The sequence below is a fragment of the Meleagris gallopavo genome, chromosome 12, assembly GCF_000146605.3.
Source record: "Meleagris gallopavo isolate NT-WF06-2002-E0010 breed Aviagen turkey brand Nicholas breeding stock chromosome 12, Turkey_5.1, whole genome shotgun sequence".
NCBI lineage: Eukaryota > Metazoa > Chordata > Aves > Galliformes > Phasianidae > Meleagris > Meleagris gallopavo.
In genome coordinates, this window is record NC_015022.2 from 6,209,253 (window position 1) to 6,225,692 (window position 16,440).

Consider the following 16,440-nt stretch of genomic DNA (forward strand, 5'->3'; position numbering starts at 1 on the left):
TTTTTTTAAAGGCTATCCTCATGTTAAATATAATTGGACAGTGCAAAGAACAGCAACAGAAGCACAGCCCCACTAGTTGTGGAAAACAGCTGTCTAGGAGCTTTCATGATCTACAGCATGGAGTATGGAATATTGAGCCCTCCTCTGCCCCAGAGTCAGGAGCAGCATACTGGAGAAGAGTGTTGTGCTGACAAGAAGCAAGTAAGGCTTTCAGAAAGATTTCTTGAGAAAATTCTGGTTCTTTTCTAGAAAAGATACTATTCAAAGATCTGGTGCTGTGACTCTAGGAATAGGAAAAACAGCATTGCTCAGAGTGAGGCAAGAAAGTACTCTGGTTGTCTTCAACATATATTTCAGTTAGATTTAATAAGATGTGTATTTTATGTTTGCTGAATGCTAATTTTTAGATAAATATTTATTGCTGTTTAAAAGCTTTGCAGTAGATATGCAAGTATCTCACAGAGATGTGTTACATAGCTGTTATTTCTTAATAAATATATTTTAGGTATAGTACTTAATGAGTACTTAATGTGCAATTACTCTCTTATTAAATCTAAATTGAATGTGTGGTTTAGAAAATGGAGAGCTGGCTCCAGCAGCCACATACATCTGCCTGTTTTGCTGGTTATGCTATAAGTCTTAGTTTACCAACAGTGATTTGACATGAAATTCATGATTTTAAAAAAACTGCTTCATTTTCCCACTGAAGCTTGCCATGAGTTTATTGCTCTGTCATTAGCTACTAGTGAGGATTTGATCAAGTGTTCTATGGAGTTGGCTGCAGGAAATGCTCTTGTCTTGGTAGACTGAGAAATTTAAGCTTGTGATGGTCAGTGAATGCTCTTGGAAAAATGTCTTCTTTGCTGAAATGTTGAAGGCAGGTTGTAGCTTCTCACAATTAGGACAAGCTGCTTACAAGCAGAAAAGTAGCATGCTTTCTGTGGTGGTAAGTTGGTTGCAAGATTCATCCTTCCTTCTCTTCCTGTTGTTTCTTTTGGTTTCTACAAGTCAGTTTACCAAGAGAGAATGTGTTTATGGAAATATTTCAGTGCCAATTCACTAGGAGAGAGTGATTTATTTTGTGTTGTTCTACTAGATGCATCATTCATAAGCTGTGAATGAGTTTGGTTCACAAGCTCCAGAATTTTCCCTGAAGAGCCAGACTGAAGATCCCATGAAGATTTAATGGGAAAGACGGACTTCCCATGTATGTCTTGTGTGAGCTACACACTTCTTTTGAATACACAGACATCATCCTTTCTGTTGTTAGGCTTCAGAGAGAATCGATGCCCAGCAGCTCAAGATAGATATCACAGAAAGGCTGTTTTTTAATAGGAACACGTTCAAGTACAAATCACCTGGAAAAGCAGCTGATTTCTATTTAATAAAGGCAGTTACTGCTTTCTTTGGGTAGCGTCTTACAAAGGAGCCTCCAAATAAAGGCGGTGGGGGTTGTAAAAGTCAAAATGTTTCTATGTTTATTTTATAAACAGAAGTTGGTGTTGTGGATCCTTCTATTAGGCTAGGGTGAATACTTGCTTCTAGGAAATGATTTTTTCCTGAAAACTTAGTATTTCTTACAGTTAAAAACTTGGGTGAGAAAGAGGTGCCTGCATCTATCATGAGCTGCTTAAAAAGCTCATTTGTAAACCAGAAGCTTATGATTGAGATTTTGTGAGTTATGGAAGGAGCCCCAAGACTTGAGTCCAAAGAGCTGGGCTGTTCATGCTATGCTGCAGAACGCAGGAGATTTGCACTGCAATAGAGTGCCTCAAAGCCTAAAAAAAGATGTAGTGTGTGGTGTTTTGTGTTTTGTTGTTTTTTTTTTTTTTTTTTGTCTGGGCTATAGAGGCTGAAAATAGTGAATAGGCTTGCTTACACAGTAGTTCAGATAGTGAAATACTGAGATGCATGAAAAAAAATGGAGATAGGCATGTTAATCAAAATGCAATATGATACAGTAGCTAGGAAGGTAAGGTTAATTTGTCCTGAGATACATGACTATTTTAATTACTTCTTTCTCTATTATGCTTATCTTCTTGTTTTCTGCCATCTCCCTATTAATCCTAGTTTCACAATTAGTTTGTTATGTATTTTTATATGTTCTAAGGGAATAAAGCTCTCATACAGTGTAGTGTCATTCTTGATCATTTAAATAACCTCTCTTAGCAGTTTTGAGTGAATAGATATACAGAAATGGGTTTATTGTGCTTCTTTCCTTGCACTCAACTTCTTTTGGTGCACTATGACTTAGTGAAGAAGGCCAGTTATTTTTGAAATCATGCTAATTAGTAAAATGGCCATGCACCCACAGCCAGTTATCTGAATAATATATTGTTCTCCATCTCCAACCCCACCTCATGCTGCCCTCTTGCCTGAGAGGGGAGAAATGTATTGTGAATACTGAGCAGATCCCTCTTTGAGGTACATCACAGCTGCTGGAACAGCAGTAGAGTTATATATCATATTATGATGCCATATGACAAACATGTATGGATAAAATGGAGCAGGTGTAACTCTTCTGGAGGACAATGACAGTATAAATAAATTACATCATGGAGTCATGATACAGCAGTTTAGCTAGCCAGCTAGTCAGTGTGAAGAAAAAAGGAAAGGAACTATGAAGAGGCTAATCTCTGTGCAGCTTGCTACCTGTTCGTAGTAACATGGCCTGGCATGCACTTGTTTTCCTTCCTACCCGAGTGCTTGTACTGGGCAGGTGAACCCTTGTCCTTTCCAGTGAGTCATAGCGTAAGCAGAAAGACAGAGAAGGCCTTGTTCTCTTTTACTCCCATATGATTATGAAAAATCTATATCAGTCTAGCCCCAAGCCCCTGTTGTTTGTTGAGTACTCACAAATGCATAGATTCTCTGCAGCAGGCAAGTCCAGCTGGTGATCCTATTGTAAGCCTGGTGTCCTGTTTAGTTTGAAGGCATTTTGTGTATATACGTACATCCTGAATACTAGTGAAGACCCCGAAGAAAAAATGTAAGCCAGAGTTGTTTGCAAGGTCAGTCTTATCCCTTGTTCTAGATTCCTCCTGAGTTGAAGTTCAATAAATCAGGAGTTCTATCACTCATGACCTCTGATTATTCCAGCTCCAAAATGTGATTTAAGTTTTGTGGTGTATCTGAATCCTTGATGCGGCAGTCAAGAGATAAAACGGATGCTTCCTAGGCCATGTTGAAATGTAAATGAACAGGACTGTGTGGGGGGGATCTAAGTTCTTGCCTCTTTAAATTTTTATTATTTCCCATCCAAGCTTACTGTTTTTGTTTAATCTTGCCATTCCTTTTCTTCTTCATTGTGTGCTCTTGTTCTTAGGGATATGCAAACTTTATTAGTCAGCTCAGCTTTCAAGCTCTATGCACTCTTGTGTTTGAGAATTGGGAATCAGGTACTTTTACAGTTAGCCTAAGGGAAGAGCTGGGCAGGAGGAGCCTTTATGAATAATCAGGGTTGACATCTCCAACGTTGTTCCTTCATTATAAATATTGTTAAAGGAGCTGTGACCACCATGGGCTCAAACAGAACAGAGCGTGGAAGGGAAGAAAAAGACAGCCTTTGATATCCGCTCTCTACTAGTTATCACTCCATTGATGACACTGGCGTTGACAGGTCTCTCAGATTTGGCTGCCTTTTTTCAGAAAGTTTTTTCTTCTATTAGCATAATTATTCTGTTGAAGGCTGAGTTCATTGTACCAACTGTAAAGGCTGAGAACATCAGTTAATGTTGGTGCTTGTAAATTTTCTTAAATGTTGTGTGCCTAATAGATGGGTAGAGTTTTCTGATTGCATCAACTGTTTTTTGCTGCTTTCCTTAACAGAATTTACCAAATACCTCAACTGTTAATGAACCTCTTTCTCTGGTATATAATCTAAATGATTGTTTTGCTTCCTTCTTGCGAGAGTACATTTGTACACACAAGAAGTACACAACATTGTTCACTTAAATGGGACCTTGCTCTATGGTTTTTCTCTATCTTCCTAATTTAATTGTATAGGAAATTAGTTGTTTAAGCCTGGACTTTTCTGATTGTTCTTTAAGGAAACTAAAATGTGCTTTTGCTATCACAATCAAATCCCTACAGCATTAAATATATTAAATATTTCCCTGAGAAGGAGAGGGTTCTTTAGTGATGTTTAGTCCTCCAAAGGATTAGCACAGCTTCATGGTACATCTAGTGTAAATTTTCTGTTCATAAGATACTTTGAAGTTTTAAAAGATATAAAAGTTTTAAATAAAATCAGATTATATATTCAGAATGAGCGAGCTTTTGGAAGAGAATACAGAATGTTTGATAATTTGAGCACAGTTACTGCTTTTTCAGGTTCCTTAGTTCTGGTACCTATATTTTCCTCTGCTGAAATCATTGGCAGTTGGAATTCCTGCTGTAATACATGCAGTGCCCTGAGCACTTATGCAGAAGAACAACTTCTACTCCGCTCAGGTTCTCCTCTGGCCCGAGTGTCTTCCTGATATTTAAAAAAAAGAAAAAAAAAAAAGAAACATTATTTTACAGTGAGGATGGTGAGGCACTGGAACGGGTTGCCCAGTGATGTGATTGATGCCCTGTCCCTGGAGATATTCAAGATAGGCCTAGATAAGGCCCTGAGCAACCTGATCTAGCTCTGGTGTCCTGGCTCATTGCAGAGGAGCTGGACTAGATGGCCTTCAGAGATCTCTTCCAGCTTCAAGGATTCTATGAAAAAAAAAAATAGTCTGAAAATTACTTCCATAGATGAATGAGAATTTTCTTCAGTGCTCAGCATTGCTGCTGGAGTATAAATGGAAGTGATGAAGAAGGAATGCTGAGAAGACACTGTGTTTTTCAATGGAGCTGAAGAGAAGTTAGAAGAAATACAGATGCTGAGATAGCCTTAAGCTTCTTTTTTTTTCTTTTTCTTTTTTTAAATAAGAACACTCTTGACTTGTTTTAGTCTGTGGATTTACCCCTAAATAAGCTAGAAGGTAACTAAGAAAGTAAAGTCTATTGTAAGTTAAATTCTCCTTATCTTGATATAAATAGAAATATGTATATATATATATATATATATACATACAGATAGATAGATAGATAGATATAAGAAAGAAGTATGGCCTTATGTGTGCCCTTTATTTGCATACAAGTGACTTTGCTTTGCTTTGCAGCCAGATTCAGTGCTTTCTATATATGGCATAAAACCCTGGGCTTGATCATGGTGGGGCATTAAGCACTCCTAATGGTTTTTGGTACCTTCTTGCAGAATTTATTTTTTTCCTTTCAAGCTTCCTACTTTGATTTAATTCAGTTGGCAGCTAAAACAACATAGAATACTGAGCTTAAGGCATAATATAGAAAGTGTATGTTAGGTATTGCAGCAGAGCTTACGTAATAGCCATTGTGTGTGGGAAAGGAAAGGAATGTTTTAAGTATGCTGGAGAAGAGAAACTGGAGAAACTACTGGAGAATATTTAGAGTAGACTCTTTGACAGTTGTTATTGCTTGCTAAATTACAGATAATTACCTCTTTCTGTGACACAGGGACTAGATAAGGTAGCTCTGTAAATCCCTCTCATCCCAAAGTACAATGAAATAGCAGAGGACCTTTGTTGGAAATCAGCAATAGTTCATGTGCTTACATTTCTTTAGTCTTCAGCTGTACTCTTGTAGGTCACCGCTTATTTACAAACACACATGCACATATTTTGGTGTAAATAAGTACAGCTTCAGTAAACTACTGTGCCACATAACTTCATGTGACTGTAGTTTTGGATGCTAAGCACTGCTATAGTTATCATACACTAATGTACTTCACAGTATATTAAATGTCATTAGACAAGTCTGAGCATGGTGAGTGCAAAATTAATTTATGTTTTTGTGACTGAAATCCAGGAATCATCTTTCATAAGATTCTTGATCCATACTGAGAAGCCTTTTTCCATTAAAGAAAATGTAACTTCAATTGGGGTCTTTTATTTTTGACAGTGTAAAAACAAGAGAAAATATAATGGGGAATAAAACTGTAAAGGAAGTAAGTTCATTAAATAACTCTGGTGAACCTGGGAAAAGTTAGTATTCATTTACTTATAATAAAAAGGATTCAACTGCGGACAATTTTAATACATCATCTTCTTTCCTTCAAATGGATTAAAAAAAAATAAATGTGTTGTTTGTGGAGGATAATGGGACACTTGCAAGAAGACGTCTTTGTTTTTCTTAACATAAATCCCTGAAGATCCCAAGATACAGCTAGGATGTATTTAAAGCTTACTACCCAGCACTGGCTTTCTGTAGTTGTTCAGGTTTTTTTTGAGAAACAGTTTAAACATGGATTGTGAGCTAGAAGTGGCCTTTTAGTTGGTTTTCTGTTGAGTGAATGTATGAGCCAACAGTTATGTAAGTGGGATCTTGAAGAGGCTGTAGTAACTTTTGCGTACTTATATTCTCTGTACCCTCAGTTTTGAAGTTAGAGACAAACCGTCCACTGAGTTCTATAGTTATTTATGAGACCAAGATGTTAAATAATTTTTTTCCTATTGGATGAAGATAAATGCATGTGGATATGGGAGGCTGGACTTGCTAAAATGTTAGTAAGTTGTTTTGGCAGTTTATGTTCTATTTTGAGATTTCTGGAGCCAAGGGTACCTGCAAGACAAAATTCTTTGAAACAGTGTTTAAAGTTGTAGGGTGCCTTGTGCTTTTTACTGAGAAAATCTCTAGTATGTTTTATGAAGGACTTACGGGCTGGATTTTACTGTTAATCAGTATACTTGTACATTATTCTTAGCAGACTAGCATTGTGTTAAATGGCCAAATTCCTTCCCCCGTTCCAGAATTTTAAAAAAACTATTCTTGCATTATGAGCTGGGAATTCCAGCTTGTTTTCTGATCTCTGTGTTATTTGCTGTGCTAAGATCCTGTAGAAGCAGCTTCAAACCTAAGCGTTTTGCCCTGCTGCCTGGTTTTCTTTCCTGGCTTGAGGTGTTTGTCTTACCCTTGTTTATAAAACAAGGAACTGTGAATAAGGGACTAGTTATTTCAAAGCTTGATAAACCTTTGTAAAGCAACGTGCTGTTGCGAGTAATGGCCTCCATCCATTATTAGCCCAGCTGATTTTCATTTACACTTGGCTCTAACAATTAGCTTGAGCAGGTGTGAAGGTGATGGAGGGCCAGGGACGCACAGAGGTCAGCCACTGCTCGGTGTGATAAATTAACCATTATTATCTGCAGTGAAAGTCGCTCTTTACGCTTGTCAGCAGCAAACAAAGGGACAACATATCTCACATAAAGTGGAATCAGGACCACTATTGCAGACGTGATGTGTCTGAAATTTTATCTGGCAAATAAAGGCAAATCCTTTTGAAGTCACACCTGTGTGTTTTACTTCAAGGGTGTAAATCTATGCTATCTTAGAGGTGAGTGTGTATACATATATACATATACATGTATGGATATTGAGCTCAATGCTGTAGTAGATTGCATTGTATATTAGCACATTCTAATCTACACTGGAAATTAAGCAGAAAATTGTTAGTTTAGGGTTTGAAACATGGAATTTTTCAGCAGTCTGTAACAAGGAAATGATTTCACACTCCTGCATTTAAATTCCTGTGTTTCTGTTTACTAAATATTTAAGAAACACCTATGATTTGTCTGCGTTACTTTGGCATTCCTCTGACATCTACCTATGTTTCTATTTCAAATTAACTGTAGTCTTTCCTAAAAGATGTCCTGTTCTGAAGTGTGTGGGACTGGGAGAGGGTCATGTATGGTATGTGTGACGATGGTGGGTTGCAGATGGAGCAGTGCTTCATGGCATTGGACCACACAGGTGTATCACTGCCGCTCTACTATTGTGAACTGTTTGGACAACTGAGTTGCAAATGGTTTTGATTTTTTTCATAAATATACTACAAGGGATTAGCAGGCCTCAACACTGTGTGGTACCAAAAGTATAAAAATGAAGAATGAGCACCTTTTCTTTATTATAAAAGTAGTTAGTTTAGTCGATTTGGTTGCTTGAATTGCCTGTTCCTCTCCCTCCTATGCAATGAACACTGAATCTGTATTTTCATCCTTTCACTAGCAACATAGCCCACTGATTTACAGCATTTGAACAATGGAACTTCCCCACAGTCTGTTGTACAAATTGATAGGAAGAGTACATGGGGATTTTTTGTTACTTTAAGTTGTAACCACGCAGTCTTTATAATGGACGTGATTTTCAAAGGAAATGGATACGAGTGATTATCTGTGTTGGGAGCAAACATTCCCTCCTTCAGCAAAGAAGTCAGAAGAGTTCCACCATGGCACTCCTCCTAGCTTTTTAATTGTTGCTGACAATATCTGCATTGTTAGATCAAGCACCAGCCCCATCAGCTTGATCGCAGTGGGCCATATTGTTATAATTTGAAGCATAACCTATTTTGCTGTTGAGCCTCTTTTGATTTTTGGCTAGAGTGATGCTGGGTTTTCTTGAAGAGCCTTTATTTCCAAATGTGCTTGCACAGCTCATTTGCAGAATATAGCTGTCACTGACTTGGAATTCAAGCACTGCCCTGGCCTATCAGTCAAATGGCTGCTTGAGCTAATCATCATCTTTGGTGAAAAATTAGTAACCGATCTTACGGTGACTTGAAGAGAAACAAAATAGTACTGGTGTATGAGCAGTATGCTTTGTCCATAACCTTTCATTATTTTCTAGGGTAGGAACCTCTGAGGCAGCCCTTACAACCAGCTGGCTATCTGTGGCATGGATAGCTTTCCAAAGACAGTGCTCTCTTTTATGTTATGATTTTAATATAAATGTGATAATTACTTCTCAGCTTTTCTGGGTGTAGTTAGGGATAGCCCTCAAAACACTGGTATAAATTCCTCCTAAGCCACACAGAAGTTGCATTACTGAATGAAGGATAACGCTCTCCTCTTTGGGATGACAAATGTTTTGCGTTTAGAGCTGCTGCTTATATTGATAGAAACATAAATTAAATGGGAAAAGAGAAAAAGATGGACATTGTTGTTTTTTTAAAAAGCCATATGTTTATAATAGAAAGCAAAGTTCTTGCAACTAAGTGGCAGCAGTTCTGTGTTGCATAGTCTTGTTAGAATTATGTGTTTAATCGTTGGATTTGTCAAAAGGGAGGGTTGAACTCATGGGAATAAATATAATACACATGGGCTTAATTACTGTGAATGGGTAGGCGAAAACAAAGTATGCAAAACAGTACATTTACTCTTCACATATGTGTCTATATACATATATAATTAGAGTTGGGCAGAAAACAGTTTTTCCTGCCACCCACACTTAGCTTGTTTTTTATCAAAATAAATATTTTGTTAGAAAAGCATGCACCAGCTCTACCATACATAGGTATTGCTTGTCACTGATGAGAATTGAAGAAAAAAATAAAAAAAACTGTCTTTGAAGCAGAACTCAGAGCAAAGAAACCTACTTTTACTCATTAGAAATACATAACAACCTAATTGGGAAGGGCATAGTTACAAACACAAATATTTGCTGCATGTATATGTAGAATAGCAAAGGAAATGTACCTTAGACAAATATATCTCTTGAGTTCCACTTGGTAGCTTGTAGTGTCTCTTCAGCACAGACAGGTCAGTATGATTAAAAGGTACTTTTTAGTGATGCATCCCAGACGGCGTTGTAAATCAGTGACACAGCAGACACTTTTGGGTCTCTGCTATTGGGGAGCTAGAAATGAGTTGTCCCATTTGTAATGCATTCCATAAAAGATACTTCTTGTATATTTGAGCAACTTGTGAAGTTAAAATAAAAATATAATTTATGTCTGAGCTATTAATGATCAAGGATGATACTGCACAAATTAAAGAAATTAAGAAATCTACTTTGTTATTCCCTTAGAAATGGGAACAAACAGAATTGTGGTGTAGTTAGATTTGTTCATTCTATTGAGATGTTCAGGTAGGAAAAGGTCAATGAAAAACGATTAAAATATACTTGTGTCTCTTTGATGTGTATAAGGATCATTTTTTCAGTTAACACATGCAAGTTCAATGAATTAAAACAGCCTGATAAGGCAGAAGATTTATTCTCTTCCCAACGTCTTTGCACAGGAAAGCATTAGTTTAGGAAGTTTATGGTTTGGAGAAGATATATAAGGTAGACGGGGCATGCTGCCAAGTTTGGTCTGTTGTAGATTCATCACAAGCTGTGAATGTAGTAGATACTGGTTACTGGTACTCAGTGGTGTGCAAACATTGGGAAGTTCAGCTCAAGTATGGCTTCCTGTAGCATGAAGCCATTTCTAAATCTCTGGTTCTGATTCCCTAGTTAGATAATCTTGTGGCGTGTTTTTTGTTGTTGTTTTGTTTCTTCCTGTGGCAGAGCAAAAATAAAACAGAATAATTAAAAAAAAGGATCAGATCAGGTAGGTTTGCTTGTTTCTTGGTTTGCTCTAATTTGTCATGCTAAAATGAATTTTACTTTGTGAGTTTTATTAAATCTGCAGCTTCAGGAGTTAGTCCAGTTAACGCGTCAGAACATTTGCTTCTAACACCATTACCAACAAGATGCAGATTGTGTTTTCACTTGAAGAACAATATCTGTACTTAAAGCTGCATGTGTGAAGCAGGCAGTTCTACATGTTAACACCGTGTACTTCCCCAGAGGAAGCAAAGTATCAATACTTGCGTTGGTCACATCTCTCCTAATGTTCAGAGCATGAACACAAATCCGAGAGCTTTCATCATATTATCTCATATTATCTCTAATCAACAAAAGAACAAATTTTTGGTTTTTGAGTCAATAAGCTCCTCACATACCTTCTTGGAGTCAGTGAAACTCAAAACATACATCTAAATATGGCATATATTCAAGTCTCATGTTGAACAGTCACAATGACAGTTACTTAAGCATCCTAAAATTTTGCTGAATGGTCCCCAATTAGTGTTGACTAATTGTTATTGTGTGTGTTTTTTTAATAGCTAGTCCATTATAGGACTAATGTAAGATGACAGAACTTTGAACTATTTTCTCTGAAGTTTCTGTGGTGCAATGGAAGTGCTGAAAACTGCTGTATGCTACTGAAAAGTATTTATTCAGTGCAAATGATAAATACATGAGCACACACCCACCTCCCAAACCCACAAAGAGCTGATTATGTAACTGACACAAAAATGCACTGTATGTTCCTTATTCAGCACTAGAGAATGAAATAGTAAAAATATGAATGCTACAGGTCAGTGTCCCCTTAAGGTGGCGTAAATTCTGACCTAGAAAGATAGATTTAAAGCATATACAAGAAAATGAAATGCACAGGAACTTGATAGTGTTAATTAGTATAAAACCACCTGTTAAAGAAATGATAATGTGTTTAAAATACTCATAGGCTTTATCACTCTGAAGACAGAGAATTTACATTTTTCTGAATTTATTAGATTTTATAATTCTCATGCGCTGAATTATTTTTAAAAGTTGTTTTTTTTCTTTCTTTTATTAGGCCAAATGCATTGCTTTATGTACAAGAACAATATCATCTAGTGATTACCTGCATCTTTCAAGTGAAGCACATGCTAAAATTGAGTAGTGGATTGCACCACTGCACCAGAGTAGAGGAAATTCCTTGGTTCCCTTTTCTTCAGGTATACAATTCAAGGACTTGTACTTAAAATTTCTCTCAATTTTTCTTAAAATGCAAACTGCTTTTAAATTGCCTCAATGGTTTATGCACTCTCCACTTACATATAGTTCATAATATATTTATATTTATATGCTGGAGAGTGTTATATATGCTCTGCATATGTGTTGTGCATATGAACTGATGCTTTTAGACCAAATTTAGGTTGTGACACTGAGTCTCTGAAAGCTTATTTTTAAAGTGACTCTTCATTTTTCTCACTTAAGCAAAATTCTATTTCTGCAAAGTAATTGTATGAGTGAACGCTCCTGTTTAAGTGAACAGTTTATGGTTACTGTATTAAAGTGAATATTTCAACTTGGCTAACACAACCACTGAATAAACACATATTGATATTATAGAACAAAATAATATATCAGTGCATTGCTCATTTGTGCTCTGATAGTCACCCTGATACTATTAGTCATGCGGGGAGTGACAAACACAATTACACTCGAGTGCTAATAGAGTGGAAGGGCAAAACTGCCTGACCTCGGCATCCTGGGTCGATTTAAATGTTTGATGTCTCATTGAATTAGTATCACAGTGTGAAAGACAAAGCTCAAACTAATGGAAATGAGCCTGGACATGCAATACTGCTGATTGGGCTGACATAATTAGAATAATATTCTTCACACAGCTAATAACAAGCAGAAGAAATAAATAACCAAGAGATAACTTAATGACTGCATGCTAAAATGCTCCTTTGAATATGCTAAGGTTAGCATTTTCTGTTTACTTACAGAGCACTGGGAGAATTTTTTTCCTGTGTAATCATCAGCTGTGGTGATCAGCTCCGTACTGGTCACCAAGGCCGTATGAAACTATGCAGGTTGACCTGAATTTTCCCCCTCAGTATCATTATTTAACCCCAGAGCATTGTTACAAATATCTGCCTCTCTAGAAGACTCTCCCAGTCCCTTGCAAAAAGAGAAAAAAAAGCTGACATGTGACAGATTTATAAATATATTGTCTTTCATCTTCTTATTGTAAGATGCTAAATCATGAAGTGTATGCAAGCATGTGGGGAATCTGAAGGTTGTCAATTTCTGTGGGCATTTTTTTATAAGGTGAGATTTTTTTATAATTTCATAGTAGATTAGGAATGCTTTTTAAAGTAGCATATCTTAACAGTTGATCTTTGGCAATATCTTTACCAGCTCTTCCAGCTTAAGATGAGGTGATACCAATACAGATGTAGGAAAGATGTAGTTTAGACAGCAGCTTGCAGAAACCACCTGGACATTACTCATCAGTTCCAGCTAGATCTCATGCTTATGCCCCATAATGTTGTGCACACTAGAAGTCCAATCTAACAAACCACATTAGATCAACTTTAGATCTTTGCCATCAATACGATGAGTCAGCTGTTCAACCAAAAGAATGGACTTTAAGATTTTGTAGATGGACATTTTATACTTACGCAGGATCTACTGAAATCAAAGATAAAGGCATTTGCTACCTGGATACCAGGGAGCATGAACCTGAAACCCGGACAAAAGAAAAATCATTCAATGTTTTGATTTGATGAAAAAAAACTTATTATTTTCTTTTCTGTTTATGAAAGTTCACAACTTCTATTTCAAGATTTTCCTTCTTACATGAATAATTCCTTGGACTAAAAATGGAAAAGCAGCAACTTCCTGGAGAGGCTGAAGATTTGTTTTCAACAAAAAATTAGTGAAGTGTCCTTGAAATGTGTCAGAGAAAAAATAAAAAAAAAAACCCTGCTTTTAACTTTAAGCTTCATATGGCAACTGTCTTAAAATTTCCTAAGAGATGTCTTTTGGGCCAAGTCTACAAGAGAGCAGATCCTCATCAGGCTTCTTTCAAATCAGGAAGTTTTTTAATGCCTTTGAAAAGTAGACCAGGAAAATTCCAAGGTTCTCGAGGTAAGATCTGGAAGTGAGCTTTGCTGTACTTCTGGAACAATGACCTCATTCATGAGAGGATTTCATTGCAGCAAAAAATTGCTAATATGATCTTATTCACTTACGTTCTGCATGTTAGTGATAACTAAATCTCTTTCTGATCTTAGAACACGTAATACAATGTAGGTGTTTTTTATGCCCTGTTAGCCCATACATTTATGTAATGACAAGCCTTCTATCATGAATGTACTGAAGTGGAAACCGTGTTCTTAAATGAATAAGATGTTGCATGTTGCAAACTTGCAGGTAGAGGATTCCCAACAGAGCATTTTAGCTTTGACTGGTGCGAGACAGTGAAATCTGTTACATTCATAAACTGACCTGCATCTGTTACTTCTTTTCAAATAATAATGAAAAGAAGGCCAAGCATTTTCAGCAAATCACATTATTTCACTTCATTAAGGGTTCACGTTTTATGGCTGTCTATTACCCATTCAGACTGAGTTAGCATTGCTGAGCCAGCAGATGTCACAATGTCAGGAGCTGGTACAGAGGTGGATATCTCTTAGACTCTCAGCACAATTGCCCTCGCTACTGTGGAGTCTGTTCAAAGTGGGCTTAGGAAAGGGCTTGGTGTTCATGCTGTAATTCACTGCCATTAAAAACCACAGTTGGCATGCAGGTAGTATGAAACATTTCTGATTTTGTGACCCAAATGTGTGGTTCTCAGAAGAAGTGCCCTAAGTGGTGCCCTCCTCATCCCAAGATACCCTGCCTTCTGAGTATCGGTTAGTTTACTTTAGTCTGCTCTTCGTAACCTGTAGAAGTGCCGATGTAAACTGTGCTTGTCTGCTCTGGGCTATTTTTGAATCTTTATGGTAGAATTTCTGTCTCCCTTTAGTAACAAATCTATTCCCACTCCATAACGTGGAGAAAACAGAAACAATAAATATAATAATAATAAATATAATGAATATGATAATAAACATGATGATTTATATTCTCTGTGATAATGCAGGTACATTGTCTGTATGGCAGTAAGTGGGGTAACTGTCCTTTTACCTAGATCCTCCTCTTTTCCCTGGAATCTTAAACAAACAGAATTAACTGTGAGAATTTAAAGATGAGAGATTATTTTCTCTGTCGTAATTTCATTTGAATTTATGCTGCTGAACTATACAGCTATCTATTTGATCCCTTTAGATGACCTCCCAGAGTTTCTATTCAAAATGAGTTCTCTAAACACAGAATTAGAGGTACCAGTGGCTACTAAAGCCAAAAGATGAATATACAAGCAAATTAAAAAAGCTCTCATTCTTGCAGAAATCTTTCTTAGAGCAAATTCCTTGGCTTTTTCTCAGCCTAGGTAGAAAATTTTGGTAATGTCACCGGCCATTTTGACATTGCCACCTGAGTCCTGAACTTATTTACTGTGATAAGAGCTAATAGTATTAACAGTAGCCTTAGCAGTTGTGGAAGCTGAGTCTATCAGAACAGAAATCCTCCCTACAATAATAAAAAACTAGAGAACTTTCAAAGCTTAACACTGTAAGTGACTTGGTGCAGTTTCTCAGTGTTGGTTGACCAGTGAGGAAAAGCACTTTTTCATTCATACTGATTTATGCTTTTCCTGTGTTTGTGATATTGACAGTGTTATGATTTTGATGGTATAAATATTTTCCCAGTACATGCAGATGGTTCTGTTAGTATGCATAAAACTCTTAGTAAGTAACAGAGAGTTTATGCAAAGGCTGTTGTTCCCTTATTTAGCTTTAGTTACCAAATACAAATCTCTCGATATTATTGCTCAGCATAACTTGCACATCATTTGACTTATTAGAGCTGGCTAAGTTTTTAGAAATTATATTTCTATTTTCAATAGAACTGGAGGAGAACTGGATCTGATTTTCTACATTTCCTTATGGTAGTTATGGTGAGGTCCAACCTCTGAAATTGTGGTTATTATTTGTCTTCATCTAAGTGATACAGAGAAAGTTGAAAGCGTTTTTTCTTTTAAAAGGCTTCAAGCAATGACAACTTCAGCATTACGAAGGTATCATGTTAATCACTGAAAGGTAGAATATTATCATGTTCAGGCTAAACACTGGGTTTCATCAGTATCCATCAAATCTCAATAGTGGATCACAATTCTTCTGCATGTCCTTTTGCAGTTCATTCCTTTCAGAATTTCAGTCCCTGAACTATGTGTTTAGGTACATTCCCAAGCAGCTTTTCATATACTCTTTCTGAATATTTTCCATATTCTGTATTTCCTTCATTCTCTGATTGCGCAGGAAAATCTTTATTCTTTCATTTAGTTTTGTCCCAAGAATATTGGAATAATACATTGGAATATCTGGATAATGTTTTTCAATCTTGTCTCAGCCCTATTTTTATAATGATAAATTGCACTAGATGATCTCTAGTGTGGTCCCCTTCAGCCTGTGCTTTTCTATAATTTCTGTTATATCTATGAATATGAACATGAAGAGTAACTATGTGAGTAGCTAAACCTTTCTTTAGAAACACTTCCACTGTTCTAACAAGTTACATTTAATTAGTTAAAAGAAAAACTGCTGTTTGGCACCCACTAGCTGGTCATTACCCAGTGACCCCTAGAGTCATTTTCATGGTGGAAAAAAAAATTAAAAAAACCAAAACATGTACTTATTTTTGTTCTCAGTCTCAACTGGTCAGAGTTGTGCTCTAATTTTCTGTTCTACTTTATAGCAGTAAGCTTTATAGCAAGATAACTTGTGATTTTGAAGGATCCAAATCAACACCATTCAGGTAAACTGAAATCTTTTGATTAAAATAAAAGCTTTTGAATTTGAACCACAGTGCTCTTCTTTTTGGTGTTTGTAGACAAGCTAAAACTTTGAATGACCTAGGAGATCTTTTTCTATTTTTTTTTCCTTTTTTTCT

At 36.6% G+C, this 16,440-nt stretch overlaps 1 protein-coding gene across 1 annotated transcript in view; it reads left to right on the forward strand.

Moving 5' to 3' along the window:
• The window catches only part of ANXA2 (annexin A2), a 118,260-nt gene that overhangs the window by 86,100 nt on the left and 15,720 nt on the right, over nt 1-16,440 (forward strand). The window lies entirely within an intron of this gene.